Here is a 20227-nt window from a genome sequence, read left to right as displayed (position 1 = left end):
TACGACGCTGACACCCTGCGGCCTCTTGTGTTACTTCCCACTTTTCAACAGGACGATGCTCGTCTGCGCGAGGCACACGTCTCTATAAACTATCTGCGCGATGTTGAGGTACTCCTGTTGGCAGCAAGTTCCATACATCTGTCCCCGATAGAACATGTCGGAGCAGCTCGGATGTCAACTCCGTACTGATTCGAGTATCCAGGATGCTACAGGCAAGTTACAACAGTTGTTGGTGAACTTATATGAGAACAGGATATAACGGCGTTGACACCCTTCCCAACCGAATCAGAATCCGACAAGTTCTGTTTCGTTGCCTCCTCCCCTTCTGATGCTTAACATTTCTTTGTCAGGGCGTGTAGTTCTGCCTGCACAGATCCATCGGCCTGATGTACGGACTGTGCGCAGCAGCCGCGGTGACGGCGGTCAGAGCCCCTTTGCTGATAGCGCGGCGTGCCAGCGGGACAAAGCGTTGCGAGCGGGTGCCGCAACCGCCGCCGTGGTCGCGCCAACAGGTTCGATCATTCGGCGCGGCCGCCCACTCGTTCATTATCGTAATGGCTGTTTGACGTAATAAACAGCCGGCGCTCGGTCCCCGCGGATTAGCTAGTCGGCTGAGCTCTGAGGGAGCCACTCTGACGCATTCGTCTAGCCCTCACACCAGATGTTTGCTCGTTCTACACACCAACAATCCATTCTGACAGTCCCCGCGGATTAGCTAGTCGGCTGAGCTCTGAGGGAGCCACTCTGACGCATTCGTCTAGCCCTCACACCAGATGTTTGCTCGTTCTACACACCAACAATCCATTCTGACAGTCTTTCGTCGAGACTGAAAGTCTTCTCCTGTGAGTTGTCTGACGTGCAGCTGAATTCATACGCAATATCTTTCTTAATAACACTTCTAAATAAAACAACAAAGTAAAACTTTGGAGATAGGTTTATTATATTATAGCTAAATCATTGTGACACCTTTAATTTCTGTTCATTACAGTTATTAATTATACAATGACTGGATAAGAGTAGTGTGGAAAGTGATCATGGAGTGCAAAGTGACCATTGGGGTCCCCGGGGCTATAAGGTGCTAGCATGGCGCGGAAAATGCTTTAACTTATCCTGCCTGGATAGCCCAATTACTCCACGAAATCTGACTTGTTTACAGTGCCGCTCCTCAAAGCTGTAATAATTTTTGCGGGTTTTAGTTAACCTGATGTACGGTAAGTGGTCAGTTTGTGTATTTATTGTGGAGAGGAAATGTGACTTCCGTCTTTTTAATGAAACTGTGCTGAAAGTGTCATGTATTTACTCCAAAATTCTACTTTAGTTATTGAAATTCCGGCCATGTTATTAGAGGGTATACAATTTTTGTGTAGAGGAGTCGTCGAGGGAAAAGGCCATCTCGACGGTGCCTTCTGGCCACTTTGCCCGCCGGGCACCGGTTGTGTTCAAAAATGGTTCAAATGGCTCTGAGCACTATGGGACTTAACATCTTAGGTCATCAGTCCCCTAGAACTTAGAACTACTTAAACCTAACTAACCTAAGGACAACACATACACCCATGACCGAGGCAGGATTAGAACCTGCGACCGTAGCAGTCCCGCGGTTCCGGACTGAAGCGCCTAGAACCGCACGGCCACCAGGCCGGCCCGGTTGTGTAGGGGAGAAAAGTTACTTATAGGCAGTTCTTATAAAAATAAGCTAGAAGTGGTAAATAACGAAAGACAAGAAAAAGAAATGAAAAGAAGGAAAAATGGAAAGCAGACGAAGAGAAGAAAGGCAGTAAAAAGAAGAGCGCAAAGGACAGGAAACCCAGCCCTAGGAGTTTTTTTTTCTATTTCGTTTTTTTTTACTACAATGATTAAAACAGAGATTGTATGTACTAGGAAGACAGTTTTTCAAATTCGAGGCGAGGAGAGCAGTGAATTTAGTGCCGATTGTGTTCCCTCTAGGCCCACGAATTCTGTACATTAGTTGAGAAAACCAGTTTCACATTTATTTGTCAAAAGTGTAAGTAATTTACATCATGTTTTACAATAAAATTTGTTTAGTTCTTTGTGAAAACTGCTTTTTACCTCTTACTTTTCATTTTAAAACTAAGTGGGCATTTTATGAAAGCTGAATTGTTTAAAGTAACTCATCTGATCATAAGACGATGAAGTTCAGTAGCTACAGTTTACAAACACTGAGTCCTATGCGATTCTTTCTAGTGTTACTCAGCTGAAAATATAGGAATACTTTAGCCTGGCCACTTTGCCCACTCTTCCTTACAGGCTTGCATCAGTAACAAATGAAGGGATCAAGAGCGACAAATTCAGGAATGCATGTAAGTAGAGTGTTGTGAAATTGTTTTATTTCTATAAAAGGTTCCATCTAAGGCCATGGCTCGTTAATTTTAGTTCCCCTTTACAAAAGACAATCGCATAATAATTACTCTAGCTCTATCACCGCAATTAAAATAATATAACAAAGATAAGCCGGCCGCGGTGGCCGAGCAGCTCTAGGCGCTTCAGTCCGGAACCGCGCGACTGCTACGGTCGCAGGTTCGAATCCTGCCTCGGGCATGGATGTGCGTGCTGTCCTTAGGTTAGTTAGGTTTAAGTAGTTTAAGTTCTAGGGGACTGATGACCTCAGATGTTAAGTCCCATAGTGCTCAGAGTCATTTGAACCGTTTTTATTACAAAGCTACGCTCATTACGAAGGATACTCGTAAAGTTTTAATTATCACCTTGAAAAAATGAATTTTCTGCAGATATGTTTGTCATGCAGGTACACAAGGAAATCACTGCGTTATAGACCGTAGCACACTGCTGAAGAGGCAAAACAATATAGCGCGGCCCACTGATGGAGTATCGTGCATTGGCTTCTTTTCTGTGATTGAAAGGCAACAACGCTGCAACAGTTCATGCTGAGTTGTCAGAATTGTATAGCAACAATGCACCACAATATGAGAGTCGCTAGATGGAGCAGACAGTTACAGTGTCATCGTACAAATCTGAATGTCAAAGAACGAAATGTCAGGTCATCTCCACGGGAAGACCAGGTAATCGGAAAGAAGGGTAGGTCCTGGTGCTTGGAGACTGGCATGTCACAATCGAACCAATAGTGGAAAAAGTGAAGACCAGACAGGATCTCTTTTAAAAAACATCTTTCGCATAATTTCGAATACGACAAAGCACGCCACTCCCTAGTTTCGGTGATTGCCCACATCAATTCAAACAGCCCAACGAACCGGACATCTTGAACCTGTGACAGGCCAGTCCAGATGACGTCTTCAGCCGCCCAGTCACAATGGACGAGTGCTAGGAAAATCGCTACGACCCCGAGACAAGGGAACAATGTGGACAGTGGAAACATGTGGATGCACTATCGGCAATCATCATGTGAGCTAGGTGGTGCTGAGCGTTTTTTTGGGACTGTCATTGTGTGATACTAAGGGTAATGCTCGTAAGGGGCAAACCGTCACAGGAGCACAACGCCGATGCCTTCTGACGAGGTTACACGTGGTTGTCAAAACGAAGCGTCGATGGAAACTGTCAAAGGGGGTGTTTTTTTTTTGCGTCGTTAACAGAGGGGCACGGTGGCCTTCTTAAAGCCGTCCTCACAGGGGACGTGAACACACACGTCAAAGAGGAACTCGTGGCATTACTGTCAGGAATTCTACGTTCCTCTACTCTGCAGAGCGTGAAGTGAAGAGCCTGGAATGTCAGATTTTTGTCTTATGGAGAGGAAGGTGGGCAGTGAGATGTGACATCGTTTCTACGACATAAGCAGTACTTAGAAGACACCATATTGTATGAAGTTTAACGACGTATTTCGTGGATTTTCTTTATCATAGCGTACTTGGTGTGAATATAAGCTGTATCAAAGCATCAAGAAATTGAAGCTCTCTAGAAAATGCGACCTTTTAGCTACAATTTGTTGTAGTGAAATGACGCGAAATTACAGGTCGGTAGTTAATTCTTGTATTTCATGCTTTTAATGTTGTAGCTAAATAGTGTGCTATGAAAGTATACCGTGTCATTGCTACGGCACAATGATCTATGAAATCCTCGTCGTTTTGGTACTATTTGTTATAAATCAATATCAAATAATGACATTGGTAGATTCAGCCTTTAGATAGTGTATACCATATACAAAGCAGCAGCTGTCATGTCGAGCGCAACTGATGGCATCGTGAGGTGCGAAGCAAAAGGCAGCACGGCCGTGTCTAGTTCATTACAAAATTTGTTTTTAATCTTTTGTTTCCTTAAAGATTTTGGCTCTTTCTCAGTAATCTAATAGACGTATTATCTGTAATAGTCTATGATATTTATTACAAATAATGTATTTTGCAAATTCTTGTTGCATGGACCAATGACTGGAAATCTTCCCCATTGCCCAGATATCTTAACGTGACTGTCAACCTATGTCAGATAGTAAACACAATTTACACAATGGAAGTTTTTTCTATTATGAAACTTCATGTAAAATATTTATCTGTTAGTTTTATGGACTGTCTCATGTTTATATCTTGCAGGTATCTTTTTCAGTTATGGTGAGCAGCTTCGAAAAGAATCGCATCTTCCATTCAAACTAAAGACGAAACAAATCCGATCTTTAAATCCATGTTATCAAGTACGTTATCTAAGAGTGATGGTAGTCAATATAAAATGCTTGAACTGACTTTAGGCACAGCGCCTTAACTGCATGGAATTTGAAACCGAAAATAAGATGCATATTCAATAACTTCTACGAGTATCTATCTGAGATCGTTCACAGCATTATGTAGCGTTCTTCTATCAGCAAATCTCTGTTCAAGCCGTCGACGAGTCAAGAATTTTCTCCGCATTTTCTCCGCTCTTCTCCGAAAATCGCTAATAGAGCTAACGGCAGTTATTTTAAGCGCGTCCATTTTCCTAAAGAAACTGTGTGATTTAAATGCCGAATGCAGCGGGATGCAGCCGGACGCAGCGCTGGAGAGCGCTTACGTCCGAAATTACGATGAGGAGCACGTTCCGTCAGATGTAGCAGGCCATTACAGAGCGTGCGGCAACGACGACAGACACCACGTCTGTCGTGCTTCGCGTTGAGGAACATGTCCCGTGTGAGGACACCTTGACGTTAAGACGGTATCACGTACTTTGTCCACCAGTTCTTTCTTTTTCTTTCTTTTTTTTTCTTCTCTTGCGTCGGCTGCGGAGAACCTCTGCCTGATCTGGCAGCAAGTTGTCAGCTGATCCTTTCCGACGGGACGTGCCCAGATCTGCTGCTGTTCTGCTACCAAGGTTCTATATGCGCAATGGAGCCAAGGCTAAGCACATCCCACTAACAAGCACATTTACCTCCTGCTAACAATGAAGGTAGGAGGATTAGCGTTTAACATCCCGTCGAAAACGAGGCCACTAAAGACGGTGCACTATCTCGTACTGTTTGATTCATCGGGAAGGGAATCGGCCGTATCCTTTCAAAGGCACTTACGTGGAGTAATTTAGGGAAATTATGGGAAAACCTAAATATGGATAGCCGGATGTGGATCTGAACCGTCATCCTCAAGAATACGAGTCCAGTGTGCCAACCAGTGCGCCCCCTCGCTCAGTGCTGCCCTGTCGTGCTCACGGTCACCAAAGAAATAATGAAGGGTCTCTTAGTGATAGGCGGGTCCAATGTTAGACACGTGATGTCCCACCTTAGGGAAATAGCGTTGCGGATAACAGATACAGAGAATGAGAATCTGAAACTATTATTTCTTAAAAGCCATACTATTCGCAGCAAAGTACCAGACTTCGCGTCTCTCTTAGAAAGCAGTTAAACCCTCCACCAGATAAACCCTCCAACCCTCACACTTCTTATTAGAAACTGACAGTCGGTTGAAACCCGGAGGAGAGACTAGAGAAATTTTCGACAACGGGTGGAACGTATAGGTGTTGCACGAAAATATGGAAACATAGCTAGAAGTGGATGCCTGAACATAAATGCATGTAGCCAAACCTTCCGGTTGCGTTGTTATACTTGACCACGAACGGCACCAGAGCAGTCTCCTCAATATGTTGCAAGTATCAGTGGTGGTCAGAACAGTGTTCTGTGTAGTTACGAGTTCATTGTGCCGGATGTAATGAATTCGAATATGGGCACATTGGTGGTGCTCGTATGGTCTGTGATTAGTAAATCCAGGAAGTCGAACTGTTTGGTGTTTCAAGAGGCGGCGCGTCGAACATTAATATCTCGTATAGAGAAGGCAGAGCAACATCCTCTACTATGTCACAACGCGAACGAATGCATTATCTTGAACGGTCGTGACAGACGATCATTGAAGAGGTTAGTGGCGAAAAATAAGAGGGCGACGGCAGCAGAACTGAATGTTGCTCTCGCGAACCTTGTCAGCACCAAAACAACACGAAACGACCACTAGAAGCGGGGAGCTGCGGACCAAACTAGAACTCGAACACCAGTCGTCAGAGGTGCACACGCCCATAAAAGGAAACCTGGACTGTGGAGCAACGTACAAATGTCATTTGGTCGAATGAGTCTTCTTTCACACTACTTCCAAATTCTGGCCAAGTTTACATACGAAGAGAGAGACATGTCTGGGTTCGGTGACGATTTGGGCAGCCATATAGTGGTATTGCATTGGCCTCTGCAAGGTGGCACTACTTTCAATGATTATGTGACCATTTTGGCTCATCAGGTCCAACCTACGGTACAATGTTTGCTCCACAGTGGTGACGCTGTGCTCCCAGACGACGCGGCTCCTGCTCACACAGCTTGCATCGTCCAGGACTGGTTTTGTAAGCACGAGGATGAATTGTCGCATCTCCCCTACCCATCACATTCCCAGATCGCAATATTACTGAGCCTTTGTGGTCTACTTCGGAGAAAAGGATGCGTGATCGCTGTCTACCTCCATCATCGTTACCTAAACTTGCTGCAATTTTGCGGGTCAAATGGTATAAGATTCCCTTTAACACAATACAGGACCTGTATTTATTACGAGGTGATTGGAAGCTGTTGTGAATAACAACAGTTCTTGTACACAGTATTAGGTGTGGTATTGTGTTGTGTTTTTTTATGTATCGATATTCTTGTGCAACCTCTGTACATGTAGTAGATCAGAGTGCCCAGAAGGTGGAGTGTTTATAGCATTAAGCAGAAGCATTATATCTAGTAAGATCATAAATTGCGAATTAATATGGACAAGAGTAGCCGAGGTCTATGGACTTAAACAGATAGTTGCATTTCTCACTGCATTAAAAAAGTCACAACTGTAAGCTGAAGGTCATTACACGAAAGCCACGTACCCGTCTCTTATAAAAAGAGAACAACGTTTCGTACTGCACTCAGTGGTAGCTTTCCTAACCTAGTCAGTTATCGCTGTAAATTATGGTACATCACATATGCATAGTCACGAAGGTGATACGTATATCAATATGACATGAAATAAAATTTTATCGGAATTCCTGTAATACCAATATTGTATCTAGAAAAATGTATGCAGTATGTCGTTAAAATAAGAAATTTTTTATGCCAGTGAAATTTCTTCAGGAATTTTCTGATACATTGTCAACATTGTAAACTTGCACAAGAGTAGGACTAGATTCGTGCTTAACGTCCCATCGACAACGAGGTAATTAGAGACGGAGCACAAGCGGATTAGAGAAGGATGGAGGAGGTAAACGGCCGCGCCCTTTCGAAGACACCACCCGGCATTTGCCTTAAGCGATTTACGGAAATCACGGAAAACCTTAATGAGGATTGCCGGACTTGGGTTTGAACTGTCGTCCTCCCGCCTCCCGAATCCGAGTCCAGTGTGCCAACCACTGCGGTAGCCCGCTCGATAAACTTCCATAAGAGATAGCAACCCGTGTTTATGTCAGCTAAAGTTAGACAGTCGTTTTGTTTTTTGGAAGAAATTTGGGGGAGTGAAGTTCTTTTGATCGAAATACTACACTTCTAGTTCTCCAGTTTTATTTGTTTGCTAATACGAAGGCCTCTTTTGGAAGGTAGTTCGTTAGGAAGCATTTCGGATGCTATTGGAAATACAATGTCCACTGCCTTGCGAGCTAGGCAAAGCGTCTTTTACAGCTAAACACACGTTCATGGACGCGGTGCAACAACCCCAGATGAAGTGAATTCCCTTTTCACTCTGCATTCTTGTCCTACGATGAACACTTTGCAGCTATTTGTATGTCACCGAGTAAACTACATTCTGCTCATGCCTCTAAATTGCATTACGGAGTAGAGGCGTCGAGGACATCAGATCTTTCGATAGCGAGCCATATATGCGCCATTTTTGGCCACAAATCGAATTTCGAAAATACCGCAGACTCGCCCCGGCGCCGGTCGAGCAGCGCTCGGTAAACGAGAAAAGTTTCGAAGCTGCTGAACGAGAAATTGGTACGAAATACAAACAGCGAGGAGGGCGGGCGGCCTCCTAGGTGAGGCGGAAAAACTCCGCCGCAAGGCACAGATAATGTCTCATGAATAATAATAGAAAACCGCAGGAAATAAATTTACACCTGAAGTAGCGCTCCTTCTGGAGCTGTGTCTCTACATTACGTTTACAAGGTAGAAAAGTAATCCCTGCGTAAGGGTCCCGGGAGACCACTCCATCCCTTGTCACTTTCAGATTGGAGAAATGTAAATCGGCTTATGAATCCCATTTTCTAAGTGCGTTATTTCAAAAGGATTACATTCTAAATGTTGGCTCTTCAGAGCTACATCTGTACCTTATTTTGCTCGAATCCCTTATCTTCATACCCAGCGGGCTAACTGGTGTTCTTGCAGTTACGAAGGTACATATTTCGCATTTTAATTTGTTAAATAATAGTAAGTATTGAGTCCGTCTCCGACTCAGAGATAGCTGACGCGCGCTAATGCGCTGACGTTCGACCTGGAGGCAGCCAGTTCGATACTAGGCTATGGAAGACAGTTTCATTACCGATATTGTTAAGTTCCTGATTAACAAATAAGGAGGCAATGTGTCGCGTTAAGAAATCGTGCGCATCTCTGCAGTGCCTCATGGTGGGGAAGAATGTAACAGTGCTAATTATTGTTATTCCGTCGACAAGCGACATTAAGCTTGGCGGCCAGCTTCTTGCTATTCGGGAGGGGTTGATATGGTAGTGGCATCGCGTTAACCTCACTGCATTCTCTGTATGACCAATAACACAACACTCCATTCAGGATACTCACCAGCCGCCAAGACATATAAAGCCCATATTGCTAATGAAGAATGCTTAAAGCAATATTTTCCATAAGGTGGTTTAAGGTATCCTTCCAATAACAAAGCAGTAAATATTATTTGATATGGAGAGAGTTGTTATAATCTGGGGCCTACAGAAACGTGAAAGAAGGAAAGTAGGCCTCTGAACTAAACGTCATGCCCGAAACTAGCGTGTCTAATTAAAATCACCTTGAAGTGTGTAGCTGCTGTCGTAGCCAATATCCTAGACTAATTGTAGAGTTCGCCTCGCAAAACACACAGAACACCTTCATGTATTCTGCATCATCCGTAAACTCGAGTCCCATCATTCTATTACATTACACCCTTGAGAGCTCTGCAAAGCTGCCGCCCCACTATCAGCACATCCCACTTTCCTCTCATCTCCAGACACTTCCTGCTCTCCCCCACGGTAACTTTAACTGACACAGTACCGTAGACCATGAGACTGTCCCTCAGATCCACCAGTATCAACGTCTACAAGCACAACCTATTACATCTGTTCCATCTCCAATGAAAGCTACAGATGCAACAGGTCTAAAGAGGCTGCCTACACTACGCTTCTCCGTCCTCTTCTGGAGTATTTCAGTGTGGACATCAATGACAGATGCTTTTGATAGTACCCACAACAAAACAGCCGTGTGACCTGGCAGAAGAAAATTACAAAAACTTTTTTATCGTATGTCCAGTGCACCAGCGACAAAACACATTCATTACCTTGACTGCGTTATATCAATGGTGATGTTACGGATGACACTGTCAAAAACGGAGTTGCTAAACACGGTTTTCTGAAATTCCTTCACAAAAAAAGAGAACAAAATATTCCAGAATCCGAGTCACGAACAATTGCCAATATGAGTAACTTAGAAGCAGACACTCTTGCTGTAAGGAAGTAACTTAAATCTATACTACTTACTTCACTTTTTCGTGTGCGGAGCTGTCAGTTTTTCGGACCAATACTGGACTAAGTCAGTGCTTCAGGCTTGCTTAGCCAGAGGTCATGCAGGACAATTTCGGCATGTTGCAAGATGTTCCATGTTCTCTACTTTTCCACAATCGCAATTAGTGTCATCAGGTTCTAATAGGCTCCGTTTTATCAGATTGGTTTCGATAGGGGCTACACCAGTTCTGATACCGTTTAGCATTTCCCTTGACCTGTAATTTAATTCGATTTACAACGTGAATGTCCTGAAGTAGGGTAGCCGACAGGGGGTTCATCCAAAGTGCAACTGACGAACCGACATCTTGATTTTTAGTCTTTTTGGTCCATAAAGGCTACCGTATAGTGGATGGTGCTCATCAAATGTCTTTTTCAACTGCTCGAGCCGGCTACCGTGGCCGAGGGGTTCTAGGCGCTTCAGTACGGAACCTCGCTGCTGCTACGGTCGCAGGTTCGAATCCTGCCTTGGGCATGGATGCGTGTGATGTCCTTAGGTTAGTTAGGTTTAAGCAGCTCTAAGTCTAGCGGTCTGATGACCTCAGATGTTAAGTCCCATGCTTAGAGCCATTTGAACGATCAACTGCTCGCTGTGTTTATGAGCCATCCTACGAGATTTGGGAGTGCTGAAACCTGAAGCTTGGTAGAGCTTTTCCATTGGTTAGGGCTTCATGCATCCTGTGACTAGCCTACAGGTTTCGTTAAGGCTTATGTCGATCTTCTTTGCAAGTGCCGATCTAGACCAAGCAGGGCACGAATACTCAGCTGCAGAAAAGCAAAGTGCTGAAGTAGTGGTTATAAGCACACGGGATTTGGCACTCAATTTACTGCCAGATATAAAGGCAAGTCGTAATTTAACGTTGTCACCAAAAATATGAATAGTCCTTGGCCTATTTACTTCAGATTTTTAAGTGATACTTGAACAGGATTAGAGAATAAGTTTTTAATGTATATCGTGTAAACGTTCAGACAGACATAGGCTACTCATTTTAAATATACACTCCTGGAAATTGAAATAAGAGCACCGTGAATTCATTGTCCCAGGAAGGGGAAACTTTATTGACACATTCCTGGGGTCACATACATCACATGATCACACTGACAGAACCACAGGCACATAGACACAGGCAACAGAGCATGCACAATGTCGGCACTAGTACAGTGTATATCCACCTTTCGCAGCAATGCAGGCTGCTATTCTCCCATGGAGACGATCGTAGAGATGCTGGATGTAGTCCTGTGGAACGGCTTGCCATGCCATTACCACCTGGCGCCTCAGTTGGACCAGCGTTCGTGCTGGACGTGCAGACCGCGTGAGACGACGCTTCATCCAGTCCCAAACATGCTCAATGGGGGACAGATCCGGAGATCTTGCTGGCCAGGGTAGTTGACTTACACCTTCTAGAGCACATTGGGTGGCACGGGATACATGCGGACGTGCATTGTCCTGTTGGAACAGCAAGTTTCCTTGCCGGTCTAGGAATGGTAGAACGATGGGTTCGATGACGGTTTGGATGTACCGTGCACTATTCAGTTTCCCCTCGACGATCACCAGTGGTGTACGGCCAGTGTAGGAGATCGCTCCCCACACCATGATGCCGGGTGTTGGCCCTGTGTGCCTCGGTCGTATGCAGTCCTGATTGTGGCGCTCACCTGCACGGCGCCAAACACGCATACGACCATCATTGGCACCAAGGCAGAAGCGACTCTCATCGCTGAAGACGACACGTCTCCATTCGTCCCTCCATTCACGCCTGTCGCGACACCACTGGAGGCGGGCTGCACGAAGTTGGGGCGTGAGCGGAAGACGGCCTAACGGTGTGTGGGACCGTAGCCCAGCTTCATGGAGACGGTTGCGAATGGTCCTCGCCGATACCCCAGGAGCAACAGTGTCCCTAATTTGCTGGGAAGTGGCGGTGCGGTCCCCTACGACACTGCGTAGGATCCTACGGTCTTGGAGTGCATCCGTGCGTCGCTGCGGTCCGGTCCCAGGTCGACGGGCACGTGCACCTTCCGCCGACCACTGGCGACAACATCGATGTACTGTGGAGACCTCACGCCCCACGTGTTGAGCAATTCGGCGGTACGTCCACCCGGCCTCCCGCATGCCCACTATACGCCCTCGCTCAAAGTCCGTCAACTGCACACACGGTTCACGTCCACGCTGTCGCGGCATGCTACCAGTGTTAAAGACTGCGATGGAGCTCCGTATGCCACGGCAAACTGGCTGACACTGACGGCGGCGGTGCACAAATGCTGCGCAGCTAGCGCCATTCGACGGCCAACACCGCGGTTCCTGATGTGTCCGCTGTGCCGTGCGTGTGATCATTGCTTGTACAGCCCTCTTGCAGTGTCCGGAGCAAGTATGGTGGGTCTGACACACCAGTGTCAATGTGTTCTTTTTTCCATTTCCAGGAGTGTATGTAGTATATAAATATGCCATACAAAACATAGTGTATGTTATGTACTATATAAATAGGAATTACTTCAAATTTTTACGTGGCACACTAATAAACATTCAGACGGACCCCTTCTATGCATTTTTTTAAACGAGAATGTTCAGGTTTCCCGTTAGTACCAACTGCAAGAAAGAAAATGTGTGTTATTCGGTTTCGTTTGCAGCAATGACGTCAGCGGGGTAGTGTTTTCAGGGTAGTCCCACAACTACAATCGCTGAGTACTCTGTCACAGACGGTGCAGTACGGCACAGAAAAGAGGCCTACAGACACTTTGCTGTAGAGGGCCATAGGAAGAATGGAAGCAGGAGAGTCGCAAGCTGATGTGGCTCGATAGCTTTAAGTGAATCGTTCTGTTGTTTCTCGGATGAGGTGACAGCTTATAGACACCGAAACTGTTTCCCAGAGACCAGGACAGGGCCAGTCATGTGTGACAACAGAAAGAGTGGACCGGTATTTGGCTGGAAGGGCACGACGGTACTGGCTTGCTACTGCACTGCAACTGGTATCTGACCTCGCAGCAAACCTTGGACGTGTTGTATCGAGGCAAACGGTGTACAGACGGCTTCAGCAGGGTTGGAAAGCTGCTATCTGTTTACCTCTTGTGTGTCTTCGCAGAAGGGAACGTCTAGAGTGGAGCCGTCGGCAAGCCACTTGGGCGGCCTAACGGTGATCCAATGTTGTTTTCACAGATGAGTCCCGATATAGTCCGGAGAAGGACACACTACGGTTTCGCATCTGGAGGGCAAGTGGAACACGATTTCGGGATCCAAACATTGTCGAAACGAGCCGATATCGAGGAGGATCCCTAATGGTGTGCGCAGGGATTATGTTGACCACTCGAGCACTTCTACATAAAATTGTGCGGGTGAACCCACAAAATTTAACTGCTGTCAGGTACCGTGAGAAGATCTTGGGATCTCATGCCGGGAGCCCAGACTTCGTACTGACGGACGATAATGCGCGACAAGTGATTGATGTTTTTTTTTTTTGGAAACGGAAGATACTGCACGCATGGCGTGGATTACTCGCTATCCCGATTTGAATCCCACAGAGCATGTCTGGGAAGCACTAGGGAAACGGGTTGCATCACGTCAGCATTCATCAACCACTATCCAAGACCTGTGAGCAACTCTGCGGGAAGAATGGGCGTTATTGTCTCAAAATGAGATTGATGACATCATTCACAGCATGTCCCGTAGCCGTCAGGCTTGTATTGGGGTCAGAGGTGGTCACATCCCATACTGAACACTTTAACCAGTTGTCAGAATGTGTGTGCAAATGCGTTAAGTTGGAAAAAATGAAGAACATTTTTGTCTACCGTTATGCACGTTGCAGTTGATTACGTTCTGTATTTTAACTAACTAGCTAACTAACTTTCAAATGTCTGTCAGAGAATTCTGCACATTCATTGATTTCTGCAAGAAAACGCAGGAATCTTGTTGATTAAAGGATTTTAACAAACACTATAAACTATACTGTAGTTTAAGTATCGTGTATAACATTTGTGTGTACAATTTCAGACTAAAACAAATTAAAATTAAAAACGTATGGTGTACATTAAAATATTCTTTGGGTAACAAAAGAACTGAACTTGCATTAAATCCTTAAGTTGAATTGAGAAACAAATTGCTTAAATCGTATGTGTATGTTATTACACTGCACGGAACTGTGGGCTATTTGAAAACTGGAGAAGAATATGATGCGTTTAAAATGTGGTTCCACAAAAGTATGTTAAAATCAAATTATTAGCTGACATATTAAATGAGTAATTACGTTATGTATTACAGTCAAAAAATACATCTTTGGAAGACCAAACATTGAAGGGCTATGTGCTACAGCATTCAGCAGTAACTAAACTGATACTCGAAGGAGGAGGAAATGGAAATTTCTAAGGTAGACAAAGATTATAACGTTTCAGATGCTGTAGTGCCCACATGAAAAATCGCTAACAGTAAACATGCCTGTAAAACATTTATTGGGTGTTTGTTGGAATAACCAGAGCGTGCACCAAAGTATAATAGTTTTCACAGCTGATAATATTGATTCAACAGAGAACAGTGTTCTGTGAGCACTGCGCATACTCACGCATTTTGTATAAATACTGAATTTGCGTTAGTAAATTTTATTCCGTTATAGTTGGTTCTTTATGCTGTGATAAGTTCATGAATACAAGAGTACACTCTAACTGAATATATTTCGTTTTCTCTTTTAGATCAAAGAGGCGCTCATTCACCTAGTTCAAGTGGAAGACATCGTTTACCAGAGAACCAACAAAAAGCGGTGAACCTCGCACCCGGGTCGCTACGCTCAGACAGGTGAATAGATTAAAAATCATAAATTAATGTATGAGATTTAATCCATGCTTATGGGATAACAGCTTTGGATGACTCAGTTCAGTCATAAACAATGGTTTTGTTCCTAAAGCTTGCTATCAGGCCCATACTTGGTATTAATTCACGAAACATACTGCAATAAATTTGGGAACCGAAAACCAACATCGCACTAAATTATTCTCAACTCGAGTTTTGCAACTGACAAAATGCTTTTATTTGCAGAACCATCTCGTCAGCACAAAGTAGGAGTATGATATTTGTGTGGGAAGTTGTCGACAACCGTCTTTATGACGTGGGAGTTACCCTGAAACAAACATTTTTAACATACTTTCACAAAAGTTGAAATTGATCGTTGGCGAACCACATCCTTCTAGACCTAGCTTAAAGATTTTCTCCAGTCAAAATCTTTGTAATCTCTTCACCAATAGGTTTAGGTAGTTACTTGGTACAGAATGGTTTTTTGTAGTTCTCACGTCTCATTTCGGGAGAATGGTTCCTAACAGTAGGTCACTGGGATTACCATCTTCGTATTACTAGTAATATTTATAAATCAATTACTATTGTTTCCAAACAGCGCTAGTTTGCTTTGTCCTACAAAAGCAAACTAGCTCTTTTCATTTACCATAGTGTTGTACTACCAAGAACCGACGGAAGATTCAGTTAACATAATTGTTTCTCAGAAACTCGAAACGCATCTTTTCTAACTTATCGTCAGCTCAGCACATAACCATCCATCTGTAGTATCAACCCTGAAACGTCTGACTTTTCTACTTCAGCAGCACAAAAGAATTAACGTGTCCTCTTACAAATTTGTTACATTATTGTAGATCGTCGTTAGCTGTGTTGCAAATTAAAACTCAATTAATCCTTTTTCTTAAGAACTGTTGTAGAGCACCTCCTCCTTAAGAATCTAAATTGGATGCTGGAAACAGTCGACGTCTTGTGGTCAGCACCATATGAACGTGATAAAATAAATGTGAACAGCCGTCTGATTTTAAGCCTATCGGTTCGGATTCTTAATAAACAGAACAATTAATATTGGTTGCTTGCTGTCTCTACGTTCACTAAGGCTCTATTTGTGTGTACCGCTAACATCAAAACTATCCGAAAGACTAGGATGACTAGAATGGACAGCATTTCATATGAAGTACATAATAAGGGAGTGTGATAAGTTATTAAAGGTCTATCAATACCGTGTGAGAGAGTTCAACGTTTGCAAGAGCAGCCAACTTTCCCGTTTCATAATGAAGTTAGACATTCACGAAAAACTCCAGGGCAAAAGAGTTATTTTCCTAAGTGCATAGCTAATAGCAGTAATGTCTCGTGAAACACTTGTACAGTTGCTGAACAGCAGTATTGTAACAGAGGACGGACAAGCGTAGTGTACGCAGTCTCTTCAGCAGATTTTTTTGGATCTTCTAAGAGTTCGGTCAATAAAACGAAGTCTTTGGTTTGCCTTCCCCCAAACATTATACGTGATCGTTCCAATTGAAGTAGTTCGTAATTATTGTTCCTAGGTACTTAGTTGAACTGACAGCCTTTAGATTTATCTGTCTTGTCGTATAATATAAGCTAAACGGATTCCATTTAGTAGTCATATGGATGACCAAACACTTTTCATTATTTATGGTCAGCTGACTTTTGCACCACATATGTAGTTTGTCTGTACCATTTTGCAACAGTTTTTGATCTTCTGATGAGTTCGCTAGACGGTAAATGACAGCGTTATATGCAAGCAATTTAAAAGGGCTACTCAGATTTCCTCCTAAATTGTTAATATAGATTAGGAAGAACAGAAGGCCAGATATTGCTTCTGTTTTATTCGATGACTTTCCATCAGCTACCATGAACTGTGACCTATCTGACAAGAAATCACGGATACTATATAGGCAAGCAACTTGGTTAGCAGCCGCTTTTGAGGAACGGTGTGAAAAGCCTTCTGAAAATTTAGAAACATGGAATCAATATGAGATCCCCAGGCCGAAGCAGTCATTACTACGCGAGAAGTTTAGTTTTACAAGAACGATATTTTCTGAACCCGTGCTGACTGTGTGTCAACAGATCGTTTTCCTGGAGGTAATTCATAATATTCAAACACGGTATATGTTCCAAAATCCTACTGCAATTTGGCGTCAGTGATATGGATTTGTAATTCATCGAATAACTCATACTTCCTTTCTTGACAATTGGTGGAACGTGTGTAACTTTAGAGCCTTTAGGTACGGATGTTTCGTTGAGCGAGCGGTTTATGATTGCTAAATACGGAGCTCTTATATCGGCACTCTCCGGAAGGAATCTAATTGGTATACAATCTGGACCAGAGGACTTGCCTTTATTAACTGATTTAAGTTGTTTTTCTTCACCGAGGATATCTGCTTCTAAGTTACTCATGCTGGCAACAGTTCTAGATTCAAATTCTGAAATATTTACTTCGTCTTCCTTAGTGAAGGAACTTCGGAAAACCGTATTTAGCAACTCCGTTTTATGAATGAATCTAATTAAAATTATGAGTAATTAGCATAGCCTGTGGATAAAAATAAAAACCTTGAGGTTCGCCGATGGCATTGTAATTCTGTCAGGGACAGCAAAGGACTTGGAAGAGCAGTTGAAAGGAATGGATAGCGTCTTGAAAGGAGGATATAAGATGAACATCAACAAAAGCAAAACGAGGATAATGGAATTTAGTCGAGTTATGTCGGGAGATGCTGAGGGTATTAGATTAGGAAATGAGACACTTAAAGTAGTAAAGGAGTTTTGCAATTTGGGGAGCAAAATAACTGATGATGGTCGAAGTAGAGAGGATATAAAATGTAGACTGGCAATGGCAAGGAAAGCGTTTATGAAGAAGAGAAATTTGTTAACATCGAGTATAGATTTAAGTGTCAGGAAGTCATTTCTGAAAGTATTTGTATGGAGTGTAGCATGTATGGTAGTGAAACATGGACGATAAATAGTTTGGACAAGAAGAGAATAGAAGCTTTCTAAATGTGGTGCTACAGAAGAACGCTGAAGATAAGATGGGTAGATCACATAACTAATGAGGAGATATTGAATAGGACTGGGGAGAAGACAAGTTTGTGGGACAACTTGACTAGAAGAAGGGATCGATTGGTAGGACATGTTCTGAGGCATCCAATTTAGCATTGGAGGGCAGCGTGGAGGGAAAAAATCGTAGAGGGAGACGAAGAGATGAATACACCAAGCAGATTCAGAAGGATGTAGGTTGCAGTAGGTACTGGGAGATGAAGCAGCTTGCACAGGATAGAGTAGCATGGAGAGCTGCATCAAACCAGTCTCAGGACTGAAGACCCCAACAACGTGGATTGATATTGTTCTGGAATCCACGTTAAAAGTGTACCCATCGTTGTTAAGTAGGTACATAAATGAACACATCATTGTAAATGTAATAATACGAATGTAATATCAATTTAATAAAAGTAAGCAAGCAAAATCAAACAGCGTAAATACACGACAGAAACAGGTCATGCATATTACGCAATTACAGGAAATTAATGGGTCCGCTACTCAAGAAAGTCTCGTTTTATGTAACAAAAATAGTTTTAGGAGGTTAAGAATAAGTTAGTGGTCGCTTACTATTTCTCCTACAGCTATATAGGAACAGTATATAACTTAATTCGATTACATTGACGCAGGGTATTGTTCCAGAGCGATGCAGAATTTGTTTACTAACTAAATTAGTAGTAATAAATTGTTATGTAACCAAACAAACATCAGTTCACGCAGAATTTTGACGTGGATTAGATCCGTATGCACTAAACAAATCGAGTTTTCCAGAAGATGGATGTTCTTGCGGATAATACTGAAATGGGTAACACCGCATGTGGACGCTGTACTTGAAGTTCAATATCAAGTCCTCTTCCCCAGTTTAGGTTGGTGAAGGGATATCTGTATCATATTAACAGAATCTTCCGTCAGTTCTTGATAGAACAACATTATAACAATTGAAAACACCAGTTTGCTTTTGTTCTACAATATTACTTTTATTGTGTTAACCGGTTTTCGGCTTACAAGGCCATCTCCAGACATGTCCAGTTTGCTTCTGATCTACAATATTACTTTTATTGTGTTAACCGGTTTTCGGCTTACAAGGCCATCTTCAGACATATCTGAAGGTGGCCTTGTAAGCCAAAAACCGGTTAACACAATGAAAGTAACATAGTAGAACAAAAGCAAACTGGTGATTTTCATTTATTGAATATCTATATCTACTGTTTCCTGTCTTCTTTTATTCTGTTCTTAATGTATACCATAAATTTATAATTTCCTGCTTTCAAATTCCTGCACTTTTCTTTCAAAAATTAGTGTAATTGCTGTAAGTAAATGAAAGATAACACCAAAGTGCAGACATAAAACTCCACGCGGCCACACCTCCACCTGGTGCTACATTTGGAACAGCGCCCGCGGCCTCAGTAGCGTAGCATAAATTTGCTGCGCGTTGGTGGCTATGTATACCGGCTAAGAGGCCTGTGTGGAGCTCTACGGCCTGCATAAAGTAACAACACAGCAGCACTACCGTACCTATCGCGCTATATGTTTATTGATTGCATACTATCCTGATGATCGAATGCTAATTCATTTGCTTGGGAGTTGCTTGTGGAGGTTTCTCGTGGTATCGATTTCGATTATATCTAGAAACATAAGTGGCTAAATCATGCATATCAGTCATTTAGAATTATCTTCAAATTTGTCGCGAGGCTCTTAGCCCAATGGCATGTCATATTACCATTGTGGATAATGGTAGCTCTGACTCGGCGCAAGAATTCATGTGGTAGGTGGGTCAGCACTTCGGACCACACCATTAAAATGTACGTCTTGTCACAGAGGAATGACCATCACGATTCTTTATTCTTTTCACCGAGGGGGAATGGAGCCGAAAGATACACGCCACAGAGGAACGTATCAATCAGCTGCTGCTAACTTCAATCGTTATTCATAGGCCACATCGATGGTTTAAAGTCGTCTAGTGCCAAATGAATCTGTTCAGGTTTAAGTGAGAAGATAGTTCTGGTGCAGTCCTGATAGTACGGGATCTTGTCGGCCATCTGCTGCCATAACCAGTCACCACCAGAAGTCATAAGCTCGCCCATCATTTAATGGTGTGGTAGCAAAGCCTGTTATAAAAGAGATGGTCAGCCTCTGCCACAGGGCTGAGTTTGATGATACTTTTGTTCCCTACTAGCCGAGTGTCCGACGTTAGCTGGTGTCTATTTATTCCAGTCTTCTATTACTCCATCTCCTGCTCCCCCTCACTCTGTCCACCACCTCCGCTCCCCATTCTCTACACAG

The sequence above is a fragment of the Schistocerca piceifrons genome, chromosome 2 (genome assembly GCF_021461385.2).
Source record: "Schistocerca piceifrons isolate TAMUIC-IGC-003096 chromosome 2, iqSchPice1.1, whole genome shotgun sequence".
Taxonomy (NCBI): Eukaryota; Metazoa; Arthropoda; class Insecta; order Orthoptera; family Acrididae; genus Schistocerca; species Schistocerca piceifrons.
The sequence above is the reverse complement of the archived record's forward strand: the minus strand, read 5'-3'. Positions refer to the sequence as shown.